We start from the raw sequence: 12,976 nt of genomic DNA, 5'->3' as shown, positions 1-12,976 counted from the left end.
AATGAAACCATAATTGGGAGACATATTCATAACACACACATGTATATTGGTTACAGATGAACTAAGTAAGCATTAACACAAGGAAAAGAAAAGAAAACAGTAACTCTAAATAAAGGAAGGGATCTGGGGAAACTATCAAGTGAGGCGACTGCAGACATTTGCTAAAATCCTTATTATTGGAACCCAGAGATCAGGAGAATATATAACTTGTACAGCATTACATATGGTCTTAGTACAATATTTACGAATCACCCCAATCATACAAGTAATGACAAAAACTAACAAAAAACAGGAGAATATCCACAATCAGAGTACAAATGAATGACGCACCCCAGCAGCGTAGCTATGGGCCCGTTTGACACGCAGGCCCGACCAATAAGCAAGCTTCATTTTTTGTTAAATCTAAAATGAAATTGCCTGGCTTTAACCTTCAACACTAACTCAATAAAATAACAATAATATAATTTAGCTAAAATGTTGTAAAACAAACAAACAAACAAAAAACATGTTAACTGTTACTGGTAAACCGGACATGACATCACTTTACGTGACATCTCTGAACAGCGTGCGTGCAATGTGACCAGCGCGAAAATTGTGCTTGCAAATGGCGATGTAATGCTAACGACACCAAAAGGAAAAAAAAACAATGGAAAAAAACCAAACTTCATTATCTAATTTCTCCAAACGACCCCAACTAACACAATCTTCGCATTCCGAATCCGAAGCCGTCATCGATGGGCGATGTTCGACAACTACAGCTTCAACGTCAAGTGAGGCGCTAGCACTAGCAGAGCAAGCTAACGTTACTACCGCAGGTCCTGCTACCGCGCCTTCTCCTTTGCTCCAGCAGCCGGCTGCCCCATCAAAACACCGCAGGTTTGTCAGAAGAAGCACTGGAAGACCTATCGTCAACTAAGCACGACGTGAATTTGCCAAGTAGGATATTTTCGGTCCAGGAACACAATGCGGAATGTTGATCCAGGAACATACTGTAGCGAATTCGGGGGACAACGCAACCACAGGAACTACCGCGGCCGGGAAGGGAACCTGTATCGCCCGCACCGCAGGAGACAGCGCTAACCACTAGACCAGTGGTTCTCAACCTTTTTGGGGTCCTGGACCCCCTGCGTATTTTTGATCTACCCTGAGGACCCCTCCACCTGATCTTGGGGGAGGGGGGGTTGCAATTTGATAGAAACAGTAGAAACTGCATTTTAAATTGCATTATAGCATTTATTCACTCTTTGGGGCAAAATAAGAGCTTTCGGTTGTAACTTAGATATAGTTAACAAAACAGAATTCTTATGCAGTAACTTTTAACAATGCAAACGGGAGCGAGATCTCTTATTAAAATACAATAAATTACATTTGTGAAACAGATGTAATTAGAGAAAAAAGTCCTGTTACCCTTTATAGTTTAGGTAGATAAAGGTCTCAGTCACATTTGAGTAAAATAATCCTATTTCTATAAATGTCACAGGATCTTTTTTTAAAGACATTTTATTTTCACGGACCCCTTGCAATTACACCACGGACCACTAGGGGTCCGCGGACCCCCGGTTGAGAAACACTGCGCTAGACTAAAGGGTCAGACCCGCGAGCCAGCGGGTCTGACCCGGGTCTGGATGGTGCACAACCACGAGGAGGCAGGTCGGATTAGAACGGCCGTTTACTTAACTCAAGGGTTATCCAAAGGAGTTGAATCAAGTGCAACTGGACTTGGTATATATCCGTGAAGACGTTTCGCCTCTCATCCAAGAGGCTTCCTCAGTTCGTGCCTTTCTGACTAGACCAAGCTAGTCTGACTGGCTGGTGATGAGACTCAGTATTTATCCTCTCGGAGTCGTTGTCAGAGCTATTGATATGCGTGGCTCTTTGCGATCAGATGTTTACCAACGCCCGTCGCTAACAGAGCCATAGATATGCGTGGCTCTTTTGTTTACCGATGTCATGGCCGCGCCCGTCATTATCGGAGCTGTGATATGCGTGGCTCTCCTGTGCTCCGATGTCCAGCCGCTCCCGTCGCCATCGGAGCTATTGATTTGCATTTGTTTAGCAGCGACGGTCGTTGGGGGTGTTACTTTCGACTTCATTGTTCAGTGGTCATGAGAGTCGTTGGAGCCGTTAGTGACCGACTGTTGTTCTTGGAGGCTAGGCTTCTCGAGTCTCCTGGGAAAGTATACATCAAATAAAAATTTGTCAACAGTATGTTTCCCTTATAACAGGCTTACTTATAATATTATTTTTTCCCCATGCCTTTTTCTAGCCATCCAATGGCTTTAACTTACAGTCAAACGTTCAGTACGGGACATAGTCCTTATGCCAACTAGGCTTGTTTCTTGCACGTGGCTAGATGTGGGGCGTGTGCATGTGACGTGATTTTGGAGCAGGATTGTTGACAGGTTCATACTCAGCTACAGCAGGGAAGGAAGCCAGGTAGGATGCATTCAATTTTTTCCCATTGCTAAGCAAGAAGGTGCTTGTGCCTACCTTCTTTTCCACAGTCACTGGTCCACTGAATCTCGGATGTGCTTTGGGGACGTGGCGAGGTATTCTTATCCTAACCCTCTGTCCCTCCTGAAAGAGAGGCGCGCGGGCGCCACATTTGGAGTCAGTGTAGTGCTTCATCTTGGCCTGTTTTTATTGGACCATTTTGTGCAGAGAATCACCCTGTGCTGTCAAAGTAGGTTGCAGGGGCAGTATGTCCAGTTTAGTGCACATTCTTCTGCCATAAAGCAGTTCATGTGGTGAGACAGCAGTGGTGGCGTGTGGAGTGGCCCTGTAGACTTGTAGCCAATCCAACACAGCCTTTTTCCATGGCCGAGACTGCTGGATTGCAGTCTGGATGCAGCTCTTCAGAACATGGTGGAAAAGTTCAACAGCCCCGTTGGCCACCAGATAGTAGACTGATACCTGATTGTGGAGGATGCCCCTTTCCTCAAGAAACTCAGCGAAGGCTGCCAATGTGAATTGAGCTCCATTGTCTGTAACGATGCTTTCTGGGTCACTGTGTCTGCTAAAAACAGAGGTAAGAAACTGTGTTACGTCAGCAGTTGTTGCAGTGTGGGAAAAGGCCAACTCAGGCCACTTGGAGTAGTAGTCCGTCAGTGTAATAGCATAATGGCAGGCGGGCACAGCTGTCTCAAAAGGCCCTTCTATGTCAAGACCTAGCTTTTTCCATGGGCCATCTGGCAGAGGTAGTGGTTGTAGGGGTACAGAATGAGGCTTAGCAGTTTTATCATTAGACTGGCAAGGGACACGTGGTTATGCAGGCTTGGACCTGAGAGTCCATCTTCGGCCGCCAGTAAAGGTCTCGCAGGCGCTGCTTAGTGCGTACAACCCCCTGGTGACTCGTGGGCCAGAGTGACCAGTGTATGACGTAAGGTAATTGGTACAATAAGGCGGTTGCCTCTGAGGACATAGTTGTCCTTGACTGAGAGTTCATCTCTGATCTTGTGGTAGGCCGTTATATTTTGACTCACTGCTTTTATTCAAAGAGGCCATCCCCCGTCGATCTGTTCACGCAGTGCAGTCATTTCAGGGCAGATACAGCAGGCTGCTTCAAACTCAGCCACAGACAAGGAGCTGAGTGTAGAGGAGATCTGGGCGACTATCTCGGGCTCCACATCCATTGCAGGGTCAGCAGAGACAGGTAGAGGAAGACGTGAAAGGCAGTCGGCTGTGAAGTTTTTGGTTTGAGCAGATCTGCAGACACGAGCAAAGTGTCCTACTTTGTGGCATGCATTGCAATTGGCATTTGCAGCCGGGCTTTGTGGAGAGTTAGCCAAGTGACTGTCAGAGCCACATCTGAAACAGAAGCGGGGTGATGCAGGCTATGAAATAGCAGGTGGCTCAGCTGAGTGGAAGGGTTGTCTGTCCTGCTTCCTAAAGCCACGTGACCTCGACTGTACAGCCTGTACTGGGACACTGTGGACTGGTACCATTGCTTTAGCTTGTTCTGTAGCAGATTCAATCTGTGTTGCTATAGTGATAGCCTAATCTAGCGTTAGATCAGGTTCAAGCAGCAGTCTCTCTCTTATACGCTGGCTAACTACATGCTCAATCAACTGGTCATGGACCATCTCATCCATTTTATCAGCATAGTCACATTTAGTAGCCAGTTCACGCAACGCAGCAACATATTGCAGAATAGTCTCATGCGGTGCCTGTGTCTGCTTCCGGAAAATATGCCGTTCAACAATGACGTTGGTCTTAGGTGTAAAGTAAGCCTGTAAGGCAGTAACAGCAGAAGAAAACGTCTCACCCATATCTGGTAATGTGTAAAAAATCCATTGTCCTTCAGTGCCCAGACAATGTAGCATAACAGTTCTCTTGCAAGCCTCAGGCCAAGCATTTCCATTTGCATCACCAGTAAGTAATTGTTGAACATCCATAGCCATGTATTGAATGGCATTGCAGGTTCACCCGGGCAAGGCAGGAACATCGCGGGAGAAGGCACATTCACAGCCATTTTCAGAAAATATCAGCTAAAAGCATAAAAACAATCTTTAGGTTTACTCATCACCAGTTTGTAGCGTTGGATGGTGCAAAATCACGAGGAGGCAGGTCGGATTAGAACGGTCGTTTACTTAACTCAAGGATCATGTACGCAGCCATCTTTATATTCTGTTTATCGCGTCAAAACAGGAAACAGCATATTGATGTAGCACCACCTAGTGGTAAAAGAGGGTAACATGAATATCAATATAAACAGAACACAACAATATCCCTGCGGCGCATCGCGTTGATCAAGAGGTTTTAACCCAAGGAAACTTTCTCGAAATATTCAAATTAATCTGTCATTATGATAGCGAGATAAAAACACGTCTGGAGGAATTGCCCAAGAATGGAACATTGATGAGCAGAACGAGCTCCATGAGGCTGCAGCTTCACTGCTCCTAACCAAAATCAAACGGGAGATGCACGAGAATCCGGCCACTATGCGATTTTGGCTGACGAGTACAAAGACATGTCAAAAATGGAACTAGTGTCAGTTTGTATTAGGTACCTCCACAACGGACTCCTAAAGGAGAGGGCCATTGGTTTCGTCGAAACAGCTGATATGACCGCAAATGGAATTCCTGAAAAGATTTTTCAGGTGCTCGCTGTTCCTGAACTTGACCCCGCTCTCTGTGTGGGGTTCAGTTTTGACGGGGCATCTGTAATGGCTGGCAACAGAGGAGGGGTTCAAGTCATCCTGAAAAAAAATTCCCCCATTCAGTAAATTGTAACGTGCATGGATAAGAAGACACGCTGGCCGCTGGCTCGCGGGTCTGACCCTTTAGTCGAGCGGTTAGCGATGCCTCCTGCGGTGCGGGCGATACGGGTTCGCTTTCCGGCCGCGGCAGTTCCTGTGGTTGCGTTGTCCCCCGAATTCGCTACATTGGTGTCAGAAGTGGGATGGAGCAACCGTAAGGCCATCGGAAGCGTATGCGCCCTGAGGCGTGAAGGAGCTGATATGCTTAAACGCGGGGACGTGCTTCCCGAAGGAGGGGGGTAGTGTAACGTGCATGGATAAGAAGACACGCTGGCCGCTGGCTCGCGGGTCTGACCCTTTAGTCTAGCGGTTAGCGATGCGGGCGATACGGGTTCGCTTCCCGGCCGCGGCACTTCTTGTGGTTGCGTTGTCCCCCGAATTCGCTACAATATGTACATTGTAATTCTCATCGTTTGAATCGTGCTTTGCACAGTTTCGAAGGTGTCGTCATGCGTCGACACTTTGAGATTGTTAACATATTGCGCGGTTTCTTGACGGGGTCCCACCGACATGCAAGGTTTTTAGATGTACTAAAAGTTACATCCTGAGCGACAATGCATGGAGCTTGAAAGATCAATCGACACTAGATGGAGTTCTAAGTCTGGGTCGGTCAGTAAAGTGTTGTCCCTCTTTGATGTCATACTAGAGACTCTGGCAGAATTCTCCAAAAGTGCTGATCAGACCAAAGTTGACGCCGAATCGCTTCTCCGTCAGATACAGACAAAGAAATTTGTGTTTCTTCTCGTAACTTTTGCTTAATTGTTTGAAAAGTGATTTCATTACGAAAGGATTACAATCGCCAAATTTGTCAACCCCGGATTGCATTCACATAATTGGCGGTCTTAAAGAGTCTTTTATGTCTTTTAGAGGTGTTAGAAGACTAGACTAATACTTTATGTCTATCTCTGCGCAGATGAAGTGGATTATCAAACCGTTATAAAGAATCGTACTGACTACCGAACTTCTGCTGGAGGGAAAAAATGCAGCCTTCGTTTTATACGGTCGTTTTGGGAGAAGAAAATGAACAGCGTCTCAGTGACGTAATCAATCCGCGCATGCAAGCGCAACACCGCCCACTTGTGGACAAACACAGTCGTAAACAAAATAATAGTACACAGTAACACATAGTCATACAAATACACTGGTGTCATATCTCAACACTCCCACTTATGAATCATGAGCTTACTGTATACGTTTTCATATTTATAGAACAAAATAAAAAATAAAAAAAAACTTGGTATAACCCATACCACTCACATTTCACACACCAAACATTGCCTTAGCAAATGTCTTCAGTTTTACCTTGGATGCGGGCTTCGTCATTACATCCATCTGGTGTAAAATCAAGTCATACTGAGCCGCCTTCTGTAGAAGCACTCGAACACTTGTTAGGTTGGCTGTAGGCGAAAATGTCTCCCCATAATCCACCCCAGCTCTCTGGCTATATCCCTTTGCTACAAATCTAGGTTTGTACTTGTCATGTCCGTCTATATCTGTCTTTATCGAATACACCCACCTTCCTCCCACTGTTTTCTTGCCCTCTGGCAATTTCGTAAGGGTGAATGTTTTGTTGTCTCTTAGACACTCCATTTCCTCGTCCATTGCCCTGGACCACTTTTCTGATTCTGGTGATTCTATGGCCTCTTTAAAGGTCAGAGGGACACCGCACACTGCCCTGTATGCATAATCTATAGTAGTGAGTGAGCTGTCATCACTGTCGCCCTGACTATAGTCAATCAGGTATCTCGGAGGGTTGCGTTCCCTTTGGGGGTACCTCCCACTGACTGAGGCTTGTGATGTCACCCTTGGGTGCTCCTCGTCATCATCCTCGGGTGCTGACTGTGTACCATCAGTCTGTACATTTTTCTGTACTCTAGGCTGAGTTGCAGCTGTCTGAACAGACTTTCTCTCTCTTACCCAGTCTTCTGGGTGCAGACCTGGTGTCTGAGTCTCATTTTCACTAGTTGCCTTGTGTACAAATTTAACTAGTCTGTGTTTCTGTACTTTCTCTTGGTCAGGGTAGTAGACTAGGTAGGCCGGGCTGTTCTTGTCGTGTCCTACAAAACGCCCCCTCTCACATCTAGAATCTAACTTTCCCTTGTCCTGCTGGTAAGCATAGCATTCTGTCCCGAACTTTTGCATTCTAGCCATGTTGCACTTTTTTCCTGTCATTGCCGTGTATGGCGTAGTGCCTGTGTGCTTGTTGAAGCATCTGTTTCTGGTGTGGGCTGCCTCCTGTACAGCATAATGCCAGAGGCTCTTTGGTAGACCACTATCTATTAGCATACACCTTGCCATCTCGAATAGTGTGCGTCCTTCTCTCTCTGCAACGCCATTTTGATGGGGAGAGTATGAGCAGGACGTCTCATGTCTTATTTTGTTCCGTCTCAACAGGGTTTGAAACTCTTTGCCTGTAAACTCAGTTCCATTATCTGACCTTATGCATTTCACTGTCCCATAGGGAGCTACATCTGCCAGAAATTTCTCGGTCGCTTGCACTGTCACTCTTTGTTTTTAAGAAATAAACACACACAGCCCCTGTGCACACATCTGTAAATGATTGCATGTACCTGAAACCATTAATGGACTCGTTTGCCACAGGACCGGCTAAATCAGTGTTTACCAACTCCAGTGGTGTCTTGGCTTTGTCTGTAGATTTCCTGTTCCTGTTTTGGGTAAACTTCCCTTCTATGCATACTGCACACTCTTTGTCAGGTTTACACACTTTACCCTTTATATGCATACCATCAGTGATATCCTGTAGCTTTATGATATCATCATAGTTGCAGTGGCCCATTATCTCATGCCAAGTTTCTATATCATGGCTCACATGGCACTTTTCAACAACACATTCAGTTTGCAAATAGTACATTTTCCCCTGTACAAAAATGTCAAACCTGGTACCATCCGGTGACATCAGGGCATCTCTGCCCTCTTCGAAGAACACACTGGCTCCGTGTGCTGTCGCAGACTTCACAGAGAAGAGCTCTTGGGGGTATGATGGAATATATAGTGCGTTCCGCAGTGTCACTCTACACCGTCGCCCCTCACTGTCGAGCACATACCGTAGCATCTCCCCTGCCCTGCACCACACCAAAGGTGCGCTTACCGTCCGCCAGCTCCATGCAGTGTTTCTCTGGCTCGAACGAGCTGTCAAATTCTTGAACTTCTTCTTATCTTACAGTCCACAATCAATCCTGGTTTGAACTGTTGCTGTCGTCCTGGTCCTGTTGAGCTGGTCTCTCCAGCCTGCACTCTGAAGATGTGTAGTTCTCTTCTTCCGCAGCATTCCCCGGTCCCTGACCTCGACCTGCTCCGTGACCACCACCGCCGCCGCCACCTTGCTCGCGTGCACACCTGGCTCCATCAGCGCGGTCCTCCTTCTTGCACACTTTGTCCGTGTGACCCTTGACCCGGCAGAAGCTGCACCACACGCTGCGTGAACAGTCCGTTTTCCGATGGCCTTTGTCACCGCATCGCCAGCACACCGTTTGTTCATCATCTCCCTCACAGCGTTTCACTGGCTTTTTCTTAGGCGTAGTCTAGTCAGTTAAGGCAAAATGGCTGCAAAAAGTCATTCACATTTGAGCCTATGTTTTTCTGTTAATTTAGAGTCCAATAAAGAAAAAAATGCAAGGAGCCCAAAATTTTAGGTGGGGGAAGTCTCTGAAATGGCCACGCCCACTTTTTAGGCCTGGAAATCAGTATCTCGGCTCCTGAATGTCGCAGAGAGCTGATCATGGGCTCAAAAGAAGCAGAAGCACCACATTTATATAAGCATTATGAACAAACATATACCCCAAAACCTTTACTTTTTCAGATATTTTAAGAAAACTAATTTTTACTGGTCACGTTTCACGTATCAGCTCCTGAAGGTTGTAAAAAGCTATATTTGACATGAATCTCATTCGCTGCCTATGTTATAAAGCATGAAGCACAATACACACACGAATCATGAGTTTAGAAAATATCTTAGTTGTCTGTGGTTCTTCTTATCACTTGGGATGTAATGCCGCCTCTGACCACAATTACAAATTGGCGCTGTTTGTTTATCAAGTGGTTGATTCTACAGGAAAGGAAGCAGAAGTGCACATGTTTCAGTAAAGCTAGTTTACTGTAAACATTTGCCAAAATATGACATGCATGCCTCATCTGGCCTTCATATCAGTGAGTTAATTTGTTCCTGACCTCGCGGATGGATGGTAAGGAACAGTGTTGTTTTATTTTTGTATGTTTACCTTGTAAAACATTATTTTCACCTTAGCTCATATGTGTAGGCCTAACTAGCCTTGCAAGCATGACTTGCTCGATACACTCGACAGCACAGTTGCACAGTTGTAGTATTTGGCTAAGGCATTACCTACTTTTGGACAGTTGGTGTTTGTGTGTCTGCTTGCTCTACACATGTTGGTTAATTTTGGGCATTTTTAGTTGGCTGGTATGAAAGGGTGAAAGTATTTGTAGTAACAACACTTTTATTATGCTATATTTGGACACACTTTTATTGGACTATATTTTGTATCTATGCAGAAGAATAAATAACATTGTTTATTGCATGCTATTTTTGTGGGAGGGTGGATGTATTGTGCCATACCAGTGAAACATCACTCTGTTACAAACTTGTGTACAGAAAAATCAAGTTTAAATTAGTTCTGATTTTCCATGATCAGATGATCCCCCATCCTAACTATGGAACTAGGGAACAAGACCCTGTGCATTGTCTGCAAGGTTAGTTTTCACGTGTGTGCTTCAGTAGTATAATGTTTATGACATCAATGAGTCCAACAGTGTTAGTTTTCATGCGTATTCCTTCAGTAATGTAATGTTTATGACAGCAATGAGTCCAACATTTCATTTCTAAATTCATGACAGGAATCTGGTGGAAGGGACATAACTGCTGTCACAGCTCCTAAGCTGCTTCACCAAGTAAAACTGTTTGAGGAATCCGGACTGATCACCAATGATGCGGATATCAATCTTTCACAGAGACTGTCAGCTGTCAATGCAGAAACTTTACAGGATGGATATAAAATCCACAAGAGTTGCTATGATCGCTATAATAACAGCCATTTCAATTGTGCGAAGGATCGTAAACGGAAAAGAGAACTGGACCTTGCAGATCACCAGACTATTGGGGCAAACACACGAGCAAAGGCTGGGCCTAGTCTTGCGTTTGGAGCCGAACTTTGCTTCTATTGTGAAGAGCCAGCCATTGAGAACCCTCGGAAGAAGGACAAATCAGAACCATTGTTAGCTGCTGCGGGAAAAGAAAAGTCAGCAAAACATGTGAAGGATTTCACAGACAATCTAGAGATGATGGCCAAAGTCCTGAATGATGGCAAAATACTCAGATTACTTGAAACTGATGTTAGATCACGGGAGTTATTCTATCACAGGAAGTGCCACTCAAGATACCGTAACAGGTGAGCCAGCACAACATACCCTTTTAAGTTCAATTCTTAAGTTGAGCTATAGTCGGGCCATATATATATATTTTAATAATTTGATTATTTCTTCTTACTAGATACAGTTCAGCGAGCTGCAGGATAAAGCAAGAAAGAACTTCATCACAGAACTCCCCAGACATGATCCAGTATGCTGAATATATCGCCATGGAGGAAGTAGGGAACTTCATTGATGACAGCTCAGAAAATGTTTTTGATCTTCACAAACTCGAGAATATTTATCTGCAGAAAGTTGAAGATTTGGGCTTCGACCGGCCCAAATCCCACTCTACACGATTTGCTGAGAAACTCTCGAACAGCTGTCTGGACATAAATGTAGTGCAGAAAGAGACAGGGGCACATTACAGGGTTATTAAGAAGGGTAGTTTGGACAATGTAATCAGTGACAGTGACTTTTTAGATTCACTTTGCAAAGTCACAAAACCTGTTCGGGCTGAAGTAATAAAGAATCGAAGAGACAGTGAAAGCACCCGACTTTCAGACTTGTCTACAGAAGGACTACGGATGAAGAGCAATTTCAAACTGAAGATGCTGATGTCACTGCTTTGTGATGGAACCGCACGATATGAAGATCTTCCGATGCATCTCGAACAACTGTGCCAGACCGTAAGTTTCAACACCAGGATCAGACCAAATACAAAGAAAGATTCACAGCAGTCAAGCTCTGTCATCCAAAAGAGGCACAGGTCAGTGGAAGAGCCTGTGAATCGATATCTGACCCTGAAGCTCTATGCAATGACGAGAAGCAAGAATGTGTTACAGACAACATTTGAACTAGGTCTGACACATTCCTACTGTTCCACCCTTATCTGCATTGACGAAATCTCCCTGTCAATGAGAGAGCTCTTCCTAAGATCACAGGGAAAGGTGCTACCCCACGCCTTGAGACAAGGGTTATTTACCACATTTACAGATGACAACATAAATGAGCAGAGTTCATCGCCTACAGCATCTGTTGAGAGCTACATTCCAGGCAGGATGGCTGTGGGGAAACAGCCTGCTACAACTCCCTTGTCCCCCTGTCATTGAATGGGGTTGGACTACCGAAGGAGAGGAACTCTTCGTCAAGTGGAGCACAGTTTCCACAAGAGATACATTGTCTCAAGTAACAGGGGTGTGTAGTTGCAGATCTAATAAGTGTACCTCATGTTCTTGTGCTGGCAGAGGGATGAAATGTCTCATTTATTGCAAGTGCCTCAGCAAGTGTTTGAATCCAGTCTGATGGGATGTGTGAGGTTAAAATAAAGATTTTTTTGGACCTCACATGGTTTGCTTTGTTTCTTTGGTGGTTACTGGGTTCCTCCTCTTATAACAAAGAGTCAACTTGAATACTAGCACTCCATGAGTAGATGTAACACTTTTACTCAAACAAACTGTATAGCCTTCTTGCACAGATTTGGCTAAAGTTGATTGCATGCTGCTGATCAATTCAATGGAAAAAAGAACATGTTCATGAATAGCTCAAAACGTGAAGGTTTTAGGGCATACAGTATATTTGTTCAGAGCACTAATATAAATAGTTATTTCCACATCTTTTGAGCCCAATATCAACTCGGGGCAACCTCCGAGAGCTGAGCCTGAGATATAGTCCCAGGGCTAAAAAGTGGGCGTGGCCATGTATGTGACCAGTGAAAATTAGTTTTTTGTAAATACCTGAAAAAGTAAAGGTTTTGGGGTATATGTTTGTTCATAATGCTTATATAAATGTGGTGCTTCTGCTTCTTTTGAGCCCATGATCAGCTCTCTGCGACATTCAGGAGCCGAGATACTGATTTCCAGGCCTAAAACGTGGGCGTGGCCATTTCAGAGACTTCCCCCACCTAAAATTTTGGGCTCCTTGCATTTTTTTCTTTATTGGACCCTAAATTAACAGAAAAACATTGGCTCAAATGTGAATGACTTTTTGCAGCCTTGACCCCATATTTGCCCTTAACTGACCAGACTATATACCGGTATTTAGTTTTGAGCTTGCATTGGCCGCCACACCAGTCATTACAACGTTCTTTTGCCATGCTGCTGTGATTTTTTTATTTTTTGAGATGACCAGAGCCTGGATGAGCACCTGTGCTGTCTCGTCAGTGGGGAATGGGCGAATCCTCTTGATGTTATAGAGGAGAAATCTGCAGGAGCGAAAAATCAATAGTGTAGGCTGTCACTCAAGGTTTTGTATTTTTATTCTTCGTGTGTGCTCGTATAATTGCAGTCAATTGTACTGATCCAACAGACATGCTATGATTTAGCGAGACGTGGTGAG

Source organism: Lampris incognitus, chromosome 5 (assembly GCF_029633865.1).
Source record: "Lampris incognitus isolate fLamInc1 chromosome 5, fLamInc1.hap2, whole genome shotgun sequence".
NCBI lineage: Eukaryota > Metazoa > Chordata > Actinopteri > Lampriformes > Lampridae > Lampris > Lampris incognitus.
The sequence above is the reverse complement of the archived record's forward strand: the minus strand, read 5'-3'. Positions refer to the sequence as shown.